The sequence below is a fragment of the Felis catus genome, chromosome A2 (genome assembly GCF_018350175.1).
Source record: "Felis catus isolate Fca126 chromosome A2, F.catus_Fca126_mat1.0, whole genome shotgun sequence".
Lineage (NCBI taxonomy): Eukaryota > Metazoa > Chordata > Mammalia > Carnivora > Felidae > Felis > Felis catus.
The window spans coordinates 120,654,677-120,672,439 of record NC_058369.1 but is presented as its reverse complement, the minus strand read 5'-3'; the positions used below and the strand labels follow the sequence as shown (position 1 = coordinate 120,672,439).

General features: G+C 44.7%; 1 protein-coding gene across 4 annotated transcripts in view; it reads right to left on the bottom strand.

Annotated features, from left to right (window-relative positions):
* Positions 1-17,763, bottom strand: part of LOC123383918 (translation initiation factor IF-2-like) — a 42,231-nt gene that overhangs the window by 12,652 nt on the left and 11,816 nt on the right. Inside the window, exons 1-3 of one of the 4 annotated variants that reach the window (XR_006594317.1) lie at positions 14,532-16,253; positions 12,615-12,721; positions 6,047-12,167 (exon numbers count right to left, since the gene is read on the bottom strand). The exons of 1 other annotated variant lie outside the window; for it this stretch is intronic. The gene's annotated coding sequence lies outside the window, so the exon portion shown is untranslated. Of the gene's footprint in view, positions 1-6,046; positions 12,722-14,531; positions 16,254-17,763 lie in introns of those variants that run through there. 2 more of the 4 variants (XR_006594316.1, XR_006594315.1) reach the window with 2 other exon arrangements.

The following is a 17,763-nucleotide window of genomic DNA, read 5'->3' as shown; positions in this document are numbered from 1 at the left end:
AGGGGACGTCCTTGCCTCGCGGTGCATAGGATTTGTCATCATTACCAAGACGATGCCTGCGAAACTTTCCCCTCCACATTTGGGCTCGAGGCATTGGAACATTTCCTAGAGAGGCAGTCTGTTCCCTTTCTGTCCCTGCTTTTACCTCCAGTAGCTGCCCCCAGCTGTTCCTAATTCTCTCCCCCTGGTGAATGACTCAGCTTGATTCTGTGTCTACAACGTGTGGCTTCTTAAAGGAGCCAGACCATTTTGTAGCACAATGACACGTAGCCCAAATCAAAGAAGCAAAACCACCGACGAGCACAACCATAAATTGGAAAACATAACATCTATTTATGTTCAATGTCCAGGATTATAAGCTCTTCGGTCATGAAAGTAAACATGTGTCTGGGTAAAAACAAACAAAATCAGAGAGGACTTACTAGAAATCAGGCAGCAAGCCTAAGCACTTTCCGACGTGGCCTCCTATTCTCGCATATGCTTTGGGAGGGCTCTTTCTGGAAGAGCCATGGGGCCCGTGCTGAGGTGTGCTCTTAGAGCCGAGAGAAGGAGACAGGTGTGTTCTTGGCCAAGGGGGAAGGCCCACTGGGTGTTGTCTGAGTAATGCAGATTTTACCAGTGAACCACCGTTGTTACAGCCGAATGATGTTTTTGGCTGGTTATTAAAGCTGCTTTTCATAAGAGACTGTTAAAAACTGAGAACAAACTGAGGGTTGATGGGGCGTGGGAGGGAGGAGAGGGTGGGAGATGGGTATTGAGGAGGGCACCCTTTGGGATGAGCACTGGGTGTTGTATGGAAACCAATTTGACAATAAATTTCATATATTAAAAAAAAAAAGCTGCTTTTGCCCCTGAGCAACCAATGAATTTATTCGTCTTGCATTGCTGAAAGGAAAACAAACCTAAGGCAGGACAAAATTAACGGGAAATTTTAGGAAGAAACACAACCCACCACCACCAACAAACAACCCTGTTTTGGCTGAGATAATTAGTGCCAGATGGAGGGGGGGGGCCCAGGTGCCCAGACGGGGGGAGGGGGGGACGTGTCTAAGGACAGAAGCAGCTGTACATTAGCCAGCACAATCCGAAAGTTCATACCACTTGCAAAGCAGAGAAGCATTTCCTTTCTTCCTCTTTCTCCCCCTCCTACATCTCTACCTCCTTTCTCTTTCCCTGTAGCCATGGGGATGTTCTAGGTTGGCACTCTTCCAAACGGAAAGGCACATTGTGACCGGGCTCACACCAAAACTCAGGAGTGGGGTGGACGGAACAGAGCAAAGCGTCAAGGAAGGGAGTCATGATTTCTCATCATTTTCCCCAGACTCTAGATTTCAAAATCAGACTCTCATCCAGAGATAGGAAAAGTTGCATTTGGCTGCCTCTAGGGCTGTCCCGTAATCAGTTCACGGTGGGTTGTTGGATGCTTTGAGTTTAACCAGACCTGCACATGTCCTCAGTCTAATTCCATCTTGTGCCTCCTAATGTCATCATACGTAGCCTCTGGCAACTAAGTCATTTTCCAATTGCCGACATCCTTTGCCTTCAGCACTCATCCTGCCAGAATCTTCTACAGCTTCATGTTCTGAATCTCCCCAGGAAAGACGTGTGTGTGTGTGTGTGTGTGTGTGTGTGTGTTTCTTTAGCAAGATGGTTTCCAGAAAACAACCCTTTCCATAGGACAAATGAATCTAAAAGTCCTGTTGATTACAATCGACACAATACTGAAGAAACTCAAGGATCCTAGTGCTCCATTAAAGGAAAATAATGTCACGGAAGTCCTTTGTGCAGTATTTTTTTTTTTATAGTTTTTATCACATTTGCCACTTCACCCATTTGGTGAAGAACATTAGTTCGTTCACATCAGTACTTCGTTAATGTTTCAGTTCATTCCAGAGGCCCATACGAGGAGCTACGTGAACTCTGTAAAGACAGGGATTTTGCTCTATTATGTTCAACCCTGTATTTACAGCTCTTGGTAGAGTACCCGGCACTTGGTAAGTGTTCATTAATATTTATTGTTGAATAACTGAGATATTTTCTAATGGGAAATGGAAGTCCGCCCACCTTTTAAATTTTGTGGTGTTTTGTGTGAAACAGAAGTGTTTATCTATCTTGGAGTTAAGAAGGAAAATTCTGACCTAGTTTCACTCTTAGGAAGCAATGAGACTCTTAAAACATGTTTACCTAGCTTACTTTAAATTCGCAAACCACCACTAGGTATTTAGAAAGTCAACCCTTTCTTCCATTCCAAATAAAAATCCGATTTCAGGTCAAGCACTACTCCTTTGTCAGTTACAAGTTAAGTCCCACCAGCAGTAACGGATTGTTTCCCTACCTTATGCAGAAGATGATTCTGGACTCTGGTACAAGGGCTATACTTTACATTCGATACGCCAAGATGAAATTTTGTCAGTTCTCCTCACGTTTGGGTAAACACAGCAAAAGTGAATGTATAATTCTGAAAATACTCCCTATTGCGTTATTCTTAATCATCCCTAGCTATTTGAGCTAGTGGTCGAGGATTGAAGAAAATAGAAAATTCCAAACTCTGCTTTTCACAGTTAGAAACACACACACACACACACACACACACACACACACAGCTGATTTAATAGAACTCCCACAACTGTTGGCCAAATCCCAGATGGCCAAATCACAGCGTGGTTCTGAAGTGAGTTTTTAGAAGTCTGTCTTACTTCTAATGAAATTATATCCTAAAACCCAGGCTGCTATACCGAATCTTTTCCCACAGAGAAAAGTCTATTCCGAACGTGTTGACAGCTAAAGAGAAAGCCGGCCGTACTCCCAACAGGGAAACCGGCTGGGACGAAAGAGGTAGGGCTGAATCCTCTGACTGAAATTCAGAGGGAGACTTACGAGTTTCCTGGGTTTCCTTTGAATCTGAGCGTAGGGAGTATGCACCAACAAGAGGTAAAACTAATTTGTGATGATGTCAGATGTGCAGCTTCTAAGCTTGGCTTCCACTTCCCAACCCGGGTGTGGAATCCCAGGAAAAACAAAGCATGTGCATTAAGAGATCTCCTACGTGCTGTCGAGGAGTTGGGGGTGGAATTTCCATGTTCTTCCTGTTTTGATAGTTTACAATCAATGACCGTGCAATCCGTGTACGATCCAGTTGTGCACGTAACCCGTGCATGTGGCTGTCTGGTGAACGAGCAAATCACCGTCCCACTCATCTCAGCTAACTGCTGCTTTGTTCAACACAAACGATTTTGTCAACGGTATCAGGAGTGACTGAAACAACGGTCGTGTCTGTTCGTAATGGAACAGTACACGCAATAGCCATTTCGTTGCGTGTCGTGACTATGGCTGAGATAGAAAAAGTAAAAAACGTTCCTTTCCACGCGGCCTCATGTTTTCTTTCACCTGTTCGGAAATGTAACCCAGGCACATCTTCTAGGACTCGGCCCCACAAACAGGAAATGGGATTGAACAGCGTTTAAGCTTCTGAGAGTTCAAATGGATTTGGTTATTGACTCCTTACCAGTATTAGCCGGCTTATTAGAAATGTATTTCGTTAATCTGGCTGACAATTGAGGTTGACGGGAGAACAGCATGACCACCAAAAGCAGCTTTGGGTTTTGCCCTTAATGAGAATTTTCATCCCGGAGCAGCCTGGATTTACCAGGGCATCGTGCTTTAAGGGGATTATGCTGAAGATTAGAGCAGTGGAAGCCTCGTGGAACAGGACCGGATATTCATTTTAGGACTGCAGTCCTGTGTCCCTATGGGCCAAGATGCTCGAAGGTTTGAGGATTCTGGTCACACTCTGAGTTGCTGCGAAAGTGTAGAGCAGCTGAAGAAAAATCCTCCTAGAAAAGCCTGAATGGGGGTTGGCGCGGCAAGTCTAAACAGGACCCAACCTTTCCCGTTTTAGAAAATTCGAACGCGTCTTAGAGCTGGAAGTAGAATTGTCAGAACTCCCCCAAAAGATGAGAAGGGAGCAAAAGTGCTGGTTGATTAACTAAAGAAGATAAAATCGGGAAACAGAGCTGTGGGGCGGTGTGAGCACAGAGCAGCAAAGGCCTCCATTCTTTAGGCCAGCGGAACCGAGAGTCAGGTGGCTGAGATGTGGCCCGAGGCAGCCTCTTGGGGCTGAGGCCATTGTGCTGGTCTGGGCAGCCCTCCAGCCCCAGGCTGAACCAAGGGGCCCGGCTGCACAGGCTGAAGGAGATCACCGCCCACAAATCATTTACAATGTTTCATGATGAAGGAAAAATGGCTTTGAAGCAGAAAGGATGCCACCATGAAAGGATCTGGAATGAGACCAATAGTAAAATGACCAGGACCTCGATTTGAACCACTAACCTATGGGGCAGCGTTGGCTGTGTCATCAGTTCCTTCCTCAAGAGAAAGCCTGAGCCCGTTCACAGGAAGGAACGTGGGGCTCTTTCCTGGCCGCCAGTCAGATGACGCGTTCAGATGGCATTCATCATAAAGGGGAGGGGTGCTGCGAAGCTGTCCCCCAACACACACCATGTTTGCATATTCAAAAGGCAACATAATACCAAGCCTCAAGGTGCTTCCCATTCACTTGGAAAAGATAAGGCTAAGACACACAGGGACAGTATTTTAGAATACTTATTAAGCAATAAGTAGCCAGCTGCTGGATTCCAGAGTCTAGTTTAATCCCATTTCAGCCATTTAGAAGTCTGCACAAGAGCGTCGGCAGGTGTAATCCCAAACGGAAAAAGACACGAGCATGGCCAAATATATGGCGTGACAATATTTTCCTAAAATGGAAATGTCCTTAATGCTCTTACTGATTAAAAGATGGAGGGCAACACAAATATTCATTATCTGAGCCTTCTTATGAAAATATGATGCATTCCGGTTTTTTGTTTGTTTGTTTTGAACTGGAGAATGAGGAAGCTTGCTCTGTGCTGATCCGGAAAAATTCCTGTGTCCCTCAGTGTGCAAACAGGAAAGTAGGAACCATTCTATATTCTATATTCTATATTTCAAGCAGAGAAGGATGCAATGTAGGAAACTGGTTTAAAAAAAAAACTGCTGGAAAGGCTAGGGAGCAAAGAAAGAGGGGGCTCTTGCCTAAAGACAGAAGCTGCCACTGTCCCTTAGCTGGATCTTGTGAGTGGACACTCACTGCTGATGTTGCTGCAACTACCCCCCCAGGCTGCTGGGGTCTGTCGCGCAAGCAGTCAAGCCCAGTTATGTCCCTGCTGCTGCCTACCAGGGAGAATGGCTCATTTCTTCCTCCCGCACTGGAATCTAACACCAGTGCCTCTCCTTGTAAGAACCTAACGTGAAATCGGCCAGATGAGCGTGTCTGGAAAAGGGGACGGCGGGTACTTCGAAGGATGAACTTGGACCCAACTGTCGAAAGACACACTCTGGCCCATGCACCCTTTTGCTACTCAGATCCACACATTCCCCTGCACCCATTCAATGACTATATTGTGCTTCCACCCAAAAGAACGCAACCCTATTCCTCACGCAGAGGAATGCAGGCTCACGTTCTCCCCCCAAAAGAGGGGAACACAGAGTGGGACCATGTGAAGGGGCAGCCTCAGCCACTGTAATCAGCTCTCAGTGATGGCAGTTTCTCTTCTCATCACCATTGCACCCTGGATATTCTGCAACCTGAAGGCCAAACTGTAAAGTCAGCCACCACCAATAGTCAATGTTACACATCACAAGCAAAGAAGAAAAGACGCATAGTTGCTTCAGTTCTTGTTCTGGTAACTGGTAACAAAACTGGTTGGTTGACGGTGATAAGAGTTGAATAATAATTGATGATGGGCTTCTTCCAATGTCCATCCCATGTTCCCTTCGCCTCGAACCCAAACCTCAGTTGTTTGGGGTTCTTTACTTCACAGGATGACCTCAACCTTCATTTTTGAAAGGCCTGAGTTTCTTTCAAAAAAAATTTTTTTTTAATGTTTATTTTTGAGAGAGAGAGAGAGAGAGAGAGAGAGAGAGAGAGTGAGTGGGAGGGGGATAGAAAAAGAGGGAGACAGAATCCGAAGCAGGCTCCAGGCTCTGAGCTCTCAGCACAGAGCTTGACGTGGGACTCGAACTCACAAGCTGTGAGGTCATGACCTGAGCTGAAGTTGGACGCTCAACCAACTGAGCCACTCAGGCACCCCAGAACGGCCTGAGTTTTCAGTAGTCTGGCAGTTTGCAATATTACTCCAGTAACTCTTAGCACATCGATGGGCTAAGAAGCACCCAAGAGAATTTCCTGGGCTCCAGACATAGTCTTTCCTACCACCACTGTGTCACAGCAACCCAATTCCTCTTGGGAATTCTGACCAATCACCCCAGCCAGAACAGTAACCCTCTTCTTTGCCTGTCAATTCAGTGGTGTAGGCAACTTGAAACGGGCAGATGGCACTATCTACTTCCTGTTCACTGGAACAACTGTATGTCCCTAGAGGAAGCATTCTCTTCTTAGAATAAAGACCTATAAACCAGCTGATCCATGCTGCAAAGAAGGAAGGCAAATATTCTGAGTGATGTGCTGCATGTGAGAGTGAGGGGAAACGCTCCCATTTTCTCCCCTTGATTCCCAGATCCGTGTATCCTGACCATAAGAGACACAGCACTACTTTTTTTGCTGCTGATCCAAAGTCTAATCCACATTCTGCAAGAAAGCCACCCAAACTGCAGAGAGTTGTCTCCCAACGGTGCCATTTTTGAAACTTCAATGATCTACTCCTATACTTTATAATGGTAACTGCCTTGGGTCATGGAGCACATTTGTAAACCAGTGAGTCCTAAGGGCATGAGCCCAATTCTATGCTCTCTTTGCTGTAAAATCAGTTCTTTGGTCATAAGCAATGTTGTGTAGGACATCGTGTCATTAGATAAAGCGTTATGAAAATTAACAGACGGTGGGACTGGTAACAGCATTGCAGGCAGGGGATACACAGCATATTTAGAAACAGTGCCTATTCCGGTAAGAATAAAATCATGCCTTCCATAATGGAATGAGTTCAATGTAATAAACTTGCTACCAGGTGGCTCAGTGGTCCCCCTGGGGAAGAATGCCACATCAGGGTTCAATACTGGTCTCTGCTGTCAGCAGATAAGGCAGTCAGCAGTGATGGTAGCCAGATCCACCTTGGGAAGGGTAAGCCCATATTATTGAGCCCACATCTAGCTTCCATCCCTGCCCCAATAGCTATGGTCCACATGAGTCTACTGAATAAGCCTCAAGTGGCTAAGAAAAGGGCTGAACAACATCCACAGAATGGACCGTCTTGTCCAATTGATTACTAAGTCTCATCAGCGAATAGCCCATGGTAAGTATTCACATAGGACAGCGCCCATCAGCAAACCTCTTCCTCAGACCCCCCTGTCACCAATATGCCAATCAAACCATTAGTCACCCGTGAATTGTGTAAATCCCTACCTCTGGCCAGCTCTCCATCCAGACAAAGTAAATAGTGGATGTGTTGGCCTTGAGAGAACTTCCCTTACCACCTTCCTGACGTGAGCTATAATGTTTCGACAGCCCAAATCCACCTGGTGCCTTCAAATTACAAGGGACCGTCTGTGAACCTGGCCCAAATGTTTTCTTCCTGTGTCAACAGTCAGTTCCAGAAGGACACAGTTCAACCCCAATCTGGTAATACACTATTGACAATGGATGATGGATTGTGGCTGTGCGTATGCCCAATCTTACCGCCTGCGGGCTCAGTGTATGAGTTATCTATTGCTACGTGAGAAATTACCCTAAAACTTAGCGACATGCACTTGTTATCTCACATGATTTCTGGGAGTCAGGAACCTGGGAACAGCTTAGCTGGGAAGATCTCGCTCAGGGTCTCTTGCAAGGCTGAAGTCAAGCTGTCAGCGAGTGCTAAAGTCACCTCAACCTTAACTAGACATGCGGTAGACCAGGGGTTTTCAAATGGGAGCGATTTTGCTCCCCCAAGCATATTAGGCAATCTGTAGACATTTTCGGTTGTCATAACTGGGTAGTAGTTCTCCTGGAATCTCGTGGGTAGAGACCAGGGACGCTGCTGAACATTCTATAATTCTCAGGATAGCCTCCTACATGAAAGAATGATCGGTCTCCAAAACGTCAAGAGGGCTGAGAAACTCCACTAGTGAGCCTTCCTTCACTCTGGCCCCAACGCAAAACTGGCCGCCTTGCGTGTTACACAAAATGTTGCTATGAACAATACACTCAAAAGGTACATGCTATCTTAAAAATCAAGAGAGGTACAGGGGAGCCTGGGTGGCTCAGTCGGTTGGGCATCCGACCTCGGCTCAGGTCACGATCTCATGGCTCGTGAGTTCGAGCCCCCCATCAGACTCTGTGCTGAGAGCTCGGAGCCTGGAGCCTGCTTCGGATTCTGCGTCTCCCTCTCTCTCTGCTCCTCCCCCATTCATGCTCTGTCTCAAAAATAAACGTTAAAAATTTTTTTGCAAAAATCAAAAGAGGTACAAAACATTGTAGCTCTTTCTCAGTGGTAGGTGGTACAAACTATAGCAATTCACCTTTCACTTTGGAGAGCAAATGCCAAATTTTCCAGACTACTGGAAACGCCACTAGGAAGTAAGCCTCTGATTTTTCTGGGGGGTTATTTCCCACCGTCTGGCATACATGTGTCTTATTAAGGTATCTAAGGTATGTGCTATGTCCTAATCACCATGTCAATAACATAATATATCAGCATGCTCTTCTGGGGACCATCAGGGTGATCGAGGTGCCTGCAGATCAGCTCTTATCAGAGAGCAGATGAGTCGACATAGGCCTGAGGTAGGACAGTGAGGGTGTTTTGCTGATCCTGCTAGTTTGAAAGCAAGCTCCTGCTGGTAATCTTTGCTAATTTGGTAATGAGGAAGAAAACCATCTGCCAGATCAATGACTGCATACAACGTGCCAGGCGCGCGGCTGTGTCATCCAGTAAAGAGACTACATTGGGTCCAGTCCCCGAATAATTTTACAGGAACCCACAAGCCCTCCCCAATAACCTTCTCACTGCTGCACGTGCCACACAGATGAATTAAATCAGGGTACGACAGAACGAACCCTGTTTGTTCAAGGGTTAGATGGAAACCGTGGTCTCTGAAGTGCCCCCCCAGGGATACGGTATTGCTTTCGGTTTACTCCAATTCAGGAGCGGCAGATTCCAGGAAGCTTCTGCAAGGCCATGCCTCCTATCCTAAGACTCACTGCTCAGGTTAGGGAATCAAAATGGGGTCCTTCGAGTTGCTGGATACCTATTACAACTGTTTTCAGGAGTGGGAAAATAACCATATGCGGATCAATGGACCCACTGGAATCCTGTGAGGCAGCCACAGGCCAAAATTTCATTTATCCCCAGATAACCATAAGTGACACCCACCCCCGGTGCTCCAGAGGCATTTTGGGCCTCTGGAGGTTAGCGCTGACTCAGAACCAATGTCCAGAAATCCCCTCAAGGTCTGGCTGGCTATTCTCCCCTCGTCAGTGCACAGTCACCCAGTGAATGACTGCAGGTCTTTTGGAAAGACTTTAAAGGAAGATTTATGCTAGAAGCTTACAAAATGCTATCCAGCCCTTTCTTTGTCTACGGTTAGAGTTCTCAAACCTGATCATGCATCAGAATGAGTGGAAGGGCTTGCCGGAATGCAGACTGTGGGACCCACCGTCAGAGTGTGTGTGTCAGTAGGACTGGGTAGGGCCTGAAAACCTTGCACGTATCACAAATTCCCAAGTGATGCTGCTGCTGCTCCTTGGCCACAGTTTGAGAATCAGTGATCTCCGGATTTCTGTATCTCTGAACTGACTCAGGTCTGGGACTTGGGTGATAAACAATGACTCTCCATCGAACAACTTACATTTCTGTTCATTAGACCTGGAGATTTCCTAATTACATACATCAAGCCATTCTTAGCCGACTGCCCATCTATTTCGGTCCCAGGGCCACTGAGAACAATGAGCCAACGCTAAAGATCCCTGGGTGTTCAAATACTCTGCTTGCTGCCTCAGGCACTATGCCCATCACAATAACAGCACCCACCTTGCTTCTAGCTGTTATGGGCTGCCACTTGGCTCTGGCCCTGCAGAAGCCTGTCATCCACTGAAATCAAGAAGTTTACTGTAATGAAGACGTCTTCTCCCATTAGTGGGTCTCTTAAGAACCCCTGGACAAGAAAGAGAGCTCAACGCCTCTGCCAGGTCTGGAGAAGCTTGACAACAATAATATCAATTGAGAAAGATCTTTCCCCGTGGTTACCACTCTGTCTCCCCAAGTCCCATCCTGGAAGGACCAGAAACCGTGACTAACATGGTGGGGGGGGGGGTCATAGGGTAGAAGCAGTGAATGGGCTAAGAGAGAAGAAACTGATCACAACCCCATCCCTACTGAAGGCTTCTCACTTGCTTAAGGGACAAGAAGGGGCTTATCTGCAAAGCAAGATTTTGATGGTTACATGAAATTTAATTCCTAAAATAAGAGTATATTTTGTGACTTGAAGTGACTGGAGATCCATGCGTCTACTACTTTGATAGTGACCAGAGAACTCAGGTGTCTCCCTAAGTTTCCATCCAGGTGGTAGTAAAGAAACCTCCACGGGGTGGCTTATAAAAGACCCTGGGAAAGACAAGTAAGGTTGCTTCGTAATTGGACCCTCTACGACCCGTGTGTTCAATGTACCTGCTACAATGGCAACTGATGTGGAAACACACAGAGGTGGCTGCATCTCCATAGAGAAGGCAGAAGATAAAAGAGCAATGCTCCCAAACACAGCCAAGGCTTCCCAGATTCCCAAGGGACCTCAGAGACAGGCGGCTGCGAATGGCACCATCACGAGCAATGAGGATTCTGCCATGGCCTAGAAGCACACTCATGGGCTTCTATACCCTCCTGGCTCTCCCCCTCACCTGACTGCTCGAGGGACTCTGCTAATGTGCCCACACACTCGTGCCCACACAGGAGACTGAGTGAAATGAAAGACAGTCTCACAGGAGTATCCTGCAGGAGGCTCAGACTTTAGGTACGCCTGAGTTTCATTCCTGAATGTCCCCGAACCATTCTTTGGAAAGTGTATCACTTCCTCTCATTTTGGAAGATGATAAAAATGAGCGTTTTAAGTAAGGCATTCACATATATGGAGAAGTCTGTTTCTGTATTCTGTTCGCCTCCTTAGACGCATTAGCCTAGGCTCGCGCTGGCACCAGAAGAGCGAAAAGGCCGGTGGGGCTGGAGTGAAATATCAGAGGGGAGAAGAAAAGTAGGAGAGGTCAGAGAGGAATATTCTCAGGGGTGGGAGGAGACTCCCGTTTGGCCTTTAAACTCCGAGTGAGCCACTGCAGGCTTGTGAGCAGAGGGCGAAGTGATCGGGTAGGTGTTAACAGGATGAATCTGGCTGCTGTGTTCTGTGGAGAACAGTCTGTGGGGCGCATGAGTGGAAGCAGGAAGTTATTGAGATAATCCAGGTGAGAGATGACAGCTTCCTGGACCAGGGTACTGGTGGTGGAAGTGATGAGACGGTGAGAATCTGGGTATATTCTGAGGGTCGGGCCAGCAAGTTCCCTAATGGATTGGATGTGAAGTGTGAACAAGAGTGAGGTCAAGGTTCTTGTCTGAGTAACGGGAAGGATGGAATGACTACGGCCTAAAGTGAGACAGAGTGTGGGGGGCACAGGTTTTAGGAAAAGACCAAATTCTAGACATGTTTAACGTGAAAGATCTCTGATATTTAAGGAGAGATGTCCGATACATGAGTCTTACGTTTTCCAGAGAGATCCAGGCCAGGGACAACTTGGGGCCTTTAAGACAGACACAGTATCTAATATCTTATGATTCGATTAGATCACCAAAGGAGGGGGCAGAGACAGTGGTGAGATCTAAAGACTGGGACCTGGGGCATCCCAACATCAAGGCATCATGGAGATGGAACCAGCAAAAGAGAGCAAGAAGGAACAGCGTATATGGTCGGAAGAGAGAGTATGGGATCACCGAAGCCAAGAGAAGACAGTGGTCCAAGAAGAACAGATTGATCAGCTCAGTTGCTGACCAGAGCGGCTGCAAAGCAAGAAGACGACCAAGAACTCACCACTGGATACCTGGTGACTTGCCAAGAGCAGTTCTGGCAGAGCGGCGGGGCCGAAAGTCCTCACTGGAGAACTTTCTAGAAGATGAGCAGAAGTGTTAGAGACCGTAGACATCATTTTTCCGGGAGTTTGGCTACAAAAGGGAACAGACAAATGGGGTAGTGAGGGAGAGGACCAGCGGAATCAATGAGTAGCTTTTTTTTCTTTCTTTTAAGATGCAAGAAACGACTTTACGTCGGATTCAGGCTGGAGTGGTCCGGTAGAGAGGAGACACTGGCGATGTAATAGGGAAAGGAAGAAGTGTCAAAATAATGTATGGGCAGGCAAACGGGCACTCTCAAACACTGCAGGGAAGCTGTATACTGGTTCAAGGTTTTCAAAGGGAAATTTGGCATTATATATCAAAATTATGGATGCAGGTATCCTTGGACCCAACAACTTTATTTCCAAGATTCGATTCTGCAGACAAGCTAGTATCTGTGTGCAAAGACAGATCAACCTTATTTATTAGAACACTGTATATAATACCAAAGCCTGGAAAACCTTACATTTATATTGATAGCGCATGGTAAATCCATACCTGAAATACTATGCAGCACTAAAACTAAAGTGGACCTCTATGTTCCGTTCTGGAGTTACCTAAGTGAAAAATATCAAGGTACAAGAAAGTACTTGATTTGCTTCCACCTGTGAAAAAAAGCAGGGAATAAGGTGATTATTAACAGAAAGATAGAGTTATACATAAAACATATGTGTATGTACATAGAACATTTCTGAGAGATGAGGATTTACTTTCCATTGGATATCCTTCTCTAAGGTTTCAATTATTTTTAAGAAGTGTATTTATTATTTTTCACTAAAGATTACTACAAAGAAAGGGGCAACTGGTGGCTCAGTTGGTTAAGCGTCGGACTTCGGCTCAGGTCATGATCTCGCAGTCTGTGAGTCTGAGCCCCGCCTCGGGCTCTGTGCTGACAGCTCAGAGCCTGGAGCCTGCTTCGGATTCTGTGTCTCCCCCTCTCTCTCCCCTCCCCAGCTCATGTTCTGTCTCTCTCTGACTCTCAAAAATGAATAAATGCTAAAAAAATTTTTTTTTAATTTTAACAAGATTACTACAAAGAGAAAAATATCTTTTGCTAGAAAGAAAAAAAAGCAAATTTAACAATTCTGGCTGTGCATTATTTTTTGAACATAAAGGACATTTTCTTCTATAACATTTAAGGGAGAGATGCCATTCTCTTCTAGACTGTTCTAGAAAGTAGAGGGGGGAAAACCCCTTCTAAACTGATTTTTACTGAACCAGCAATGTCTTTATTCAATAATCTGCAACACTGGAACATAAACTTTCATTATGTACATGCAACTTAAAAGATTTTTAGTTTCAGAGTGTATTTCTGTGGGACATACAATAGGCATCCAATAAAAACATGTTGGGTTGAATCAGGTTGGTAATTAGATGAATGGCAGCCCAAAGCATGTGGGAAATGGAATTGAAATACAAAACATCATTGAAGTTCCCTTCTTTGTAAGTTTGTAGGTATGTATGTCTGTATGTGTGCTTACTACAGATTAGCATCTGTTCTTTTTATTCTCAGTTTACTGCACAGAATATAAGGGGGCTATGAACTAAACCAAATGGCCATCTTGATATAATTTAGCAAACTATTTCATCATATCATTAACAATTAAAAAGTTATCAAGTAGCGGGACACCTGGGTGGCTCAGTCAGCCCCGCTGTGGGCTCTGTGCTGACAGCTCGAAGCCTGGAGCCTGCTTCGGATTCTGTGTCTCCCTCTCTCTCTGCCCCTCCCTTACTCGAGCTCTCTCTCTCTCTCTCAAAAATAAATACTAAAAACACAAATTTTTTAAAGAGAAGAAGTTATCAAGTAGGGATGGAAAATAAAATGAGGAGAAGACCAATTTCCAGAAGCAGAAATCATTCCTGAGACTGGAGTCTGAGAACGCACCCATACCGAATTAAGAGGGTATTTTAAACATAAAGGTACTCAAATGAAAAGTCCTTAAAAATAAAGAACTGTGCCCATTAGGTACTTCTGAACAGGGAAAGTAGAAATTCATCATTTTTAGTGTCTGTCAGCATGGAATCTCTTGTTTGGTACTTTCATGAGCCACATTCATATTGAAGACCACATCGAAGCTTTTGATGGATGACAAGACCTTGAACTGCCTTCTGAAATACCGAGTAAGACTACATTCCTTCCTATGTTTTTAGTAGTAAGCATACTTATCGTAATCAACTCTTTTGAAAACCAGCACTCTGTGCTACCTAATAGCATCATATATAATAATCCTCGTTTCTCAACCTTAAGCATCAGGGATTCTCTGCTATTTATTTAAGCTTGTGTGTTTTTTCTTTCCCTGGTTTACTGAATTATTTATTAGTTACACAGGATTCATGCTCTGTGTTAAGTGCCACTTCTCTTCTGCGGCTGGAACACAAGTACATATTCAATTTCATTATCAATTTAAAGCTCACCTGAAGCTAAGGAGGTCATCATTCATTGTGATGGAATCGCTGGGATGGTCGTATATTTTCAAAAACATTAAGATTTTGTTTTTAATGTTGGGTCTATTTGCTGCTTTTTTGTTTGCTAATAGACAATGATATATAGGCTATATATGAAATCTTTACACGGTGGTGCAATTATTTGTAGGCAAGATCCACAACTTGACAGGCTTCCGAGATGAAAAAAGGTGAAATTCGGTTCGCTGGCAAAATGTTCATCTTGAATTCAAACAGGAAATGATTGATGGAGCATTCTCATACCTGTATGCAAGTCGATGCAAGGGGCTGCAGACCAGTGTTTTTCAGACTTTACGGTGCATACGAATCAGCAGGGGATACTGTTACCATGCAGAGTCGGATTCACAGGCCTGGGATGGGACCAGAGATCTTGCATTTTTAAGAAGGTCCCAGGTGATGCTGACGCTGCTATTTCCTAGACCTCACCTTGAACAGGAAGGTAGAAAGCAACGGTCACCAATCCTGGGTGCACATTATAGAGGAACCTCAGAGAAATATACATGTCCAGGTTCCAATTCACATCAACTGTGTGAGAACTTCCGGAGATGATTTTTTAACGTTTCCCAAGTGGTAAGGACTGGATGTGTTCCCCCAAATTCATATGTTAAAACCCTCATCCCTTATGTGATGGTATCTGGAGACAAGGTTTTTGGGAGGTGATTAGATTTAAATGATGTCATGAGGGCAGAGCCGTCATGATGGGACTAGTATCCTTGTAAGAACAGATACCAGAGAGCTGTGAGACACAGTGAGAAGATGGCCATCTGCAAGCCAACAAGAGGAACCCAGATAGGCTGGCACCCTGATCCCAGACTTCCAGCTCCTAGAACTGTAAGAAAATAAATCTCTGTTGTTTCAGCCACCTCGTCTATGGCATTTTGTTATGGCGGCCCAAGCCAAGGCACAGGGAGAGTCCAACATTATGCAGCCTAGGTTGACAACCATTGTTGTAAAGAATAGTGAAGTAACACAATCATAACTTTGTTGTAGGATGCTTTCACCTACTGGGGAGCTAAGACATGAGCCTATAAAAGTCATTGGTACTCAAGTGTAAGTGCGGGCCAGAGAGGTAGAGTATTAAGAGATTCAGAACAAGAGCGTACCCAGGGTGGAGATGATGAGGGAAGAAGGCCGTCACTTCTTCAAGAGTCCTGCTGAGGAAAACATTTTTAAGACTGAAGGTATAATTTACATTATACAATAAAAGGGCTGCACAGACATTAAGCATTGTTATGACTTTGATCATTGTATACACTGGGTATACTCACTACCTCAATCAAAATATAGAACACTGCCATCACCCTAGAAAGTTCATTGGAATCCTGGCCAGTAAATTCCCACCATTCACAGAGGCAAACACCATTCCGATTTCCATCACTGTAAATTAGCACGGTCTGGTTTATAATTTCGCATAAATGGAACCCACGGTATATACATTTTTGTGTCTGGCTTCCTTTACTCAACATAATCATTTTGAGATTTGTCCACATCATTACATGCATCAATATGTGTAATCTCCTTTTATGGCTGAATGATATTCCATGGCATTGATACATAACAATGTGCCTATCTTCCTAACTGTTGCTGGACCTTTCAGTTGTTTCCAGTGTAGGGCTATTAGAAATAAAGCTACTGTGAATGTTCTTCCTAACGTTTTTTTAAAAAAACATATTTCCTGGGGCGCCTGGGTGGCGCAGTCGGTTAAGCGTCCGACTTCAGCCAGGTCACAATCTCACGGTCCGTGAGTTCGAGCCCCATGTCGGGCTCTGGGCTGATGGCTCAGAGCCTGGAGCCTGTTTCCGATTCTGTGTCTCCCTCTCTCTCTGCCCCTCCCCCGTTCATGCTCTGTCTCTCTCTGTCCCAAAAATAAATAAACGTTGAAAAAAAAATTTTTTTTAAAAAAACATATTTCCATTTCTCTAGGGTAAATACCTAGAGGTGATCTTTCCAGGCTATGGGATAAATGTACATTTAACGTTATAAATGAATGGCCAAACGGTTCCCCAAAACGAATGTATAATTTTATGCGCCCACCAGCAACGTGCATGAGTTCTGGTTGCTCCATTTACTCACCTTAGTGTTGTCAGCATTTTCTAAAATCTGCTCACCTGTGTGACAAGATCAAGACTTTTGAGAAGCAATTTAGCAAAGTAGTTAAGAGAATGGAGCCCTTGGGGTGCCTGGGTGGCTCAGTCCTTTAAGCATCCTACTCCTGATTGGGGTTCAGGTAATGATCTCTTGGTTCATGAGTTCGAGCCCCATGTCCAGCTCTGCTGACAGTGTGGAGCCTGCTTGGGATTACCCGCCCCCCCCCCACCCTTCCCCTGCGTGCATGCACTCTCTTTCTCTCTCTCTCAAAATTAAATAAATAAAATTTTTTTTTAAAAAGAAAAAAGATTAAAAAAAAAGCATTGAGTACTTGGAGGATAATCTAGAAATACAAAGAAAGAGATGTAATAACCCTTTGAACAAGCAATCCCACTTCTAGGAATCTGCCAACATTTTTATCTGCTCAACTGTAAGAGATAAAGGCACAAGTTTATTCCCTGCAGCACTGTTTGCAATAATAAAAGGTTAGAAAGAATGCAAATATCCAGTAACAGGGAACTAGTTGAAATAAACCACAGTATACCAACACAATGGAGTTCTAAGAAGTTGTAAAGAAAGAATGAGGAAGGATTGTATGTACTGATATAAAGAGATCTCCAGAACATATATCATTAAGTGGAAAATACTTTTAAAAAGCAAGGGTATGTGTACAAAGAAGGGAAGGATTAAATTAAAGCTATATATCAACACACACACACACACACACACACATATGCAAAAAAAACCTGTAGTAGAATGGACATATAAATAAGGAACTAATAAAATATGGTCATGTGTAGAAGGACAGAAAAACAAAGTAGAGGGAGTAGGGGTAGAAATAGACTTTTTAAAAATGTTTATTTTTTTTTTTTATTTTTTTTTCAACATTTATTTATTTTTGGGACAGAGAGAGACAGAGCATGAACGGGGGAGGGGCAGAGAGAGAGGGAGACACAGAATCGGAAACAGGCTCCAGGCTCTGAGCCATCAGCCCAGAGCCCGACGCGGGGCTCGAACTCACCGACCGCGAGATCGTGACCTGGCTGAAGTCGGACGCTTAACCGACTGCGCCACCCAGGCACCCCTATTTATTTAT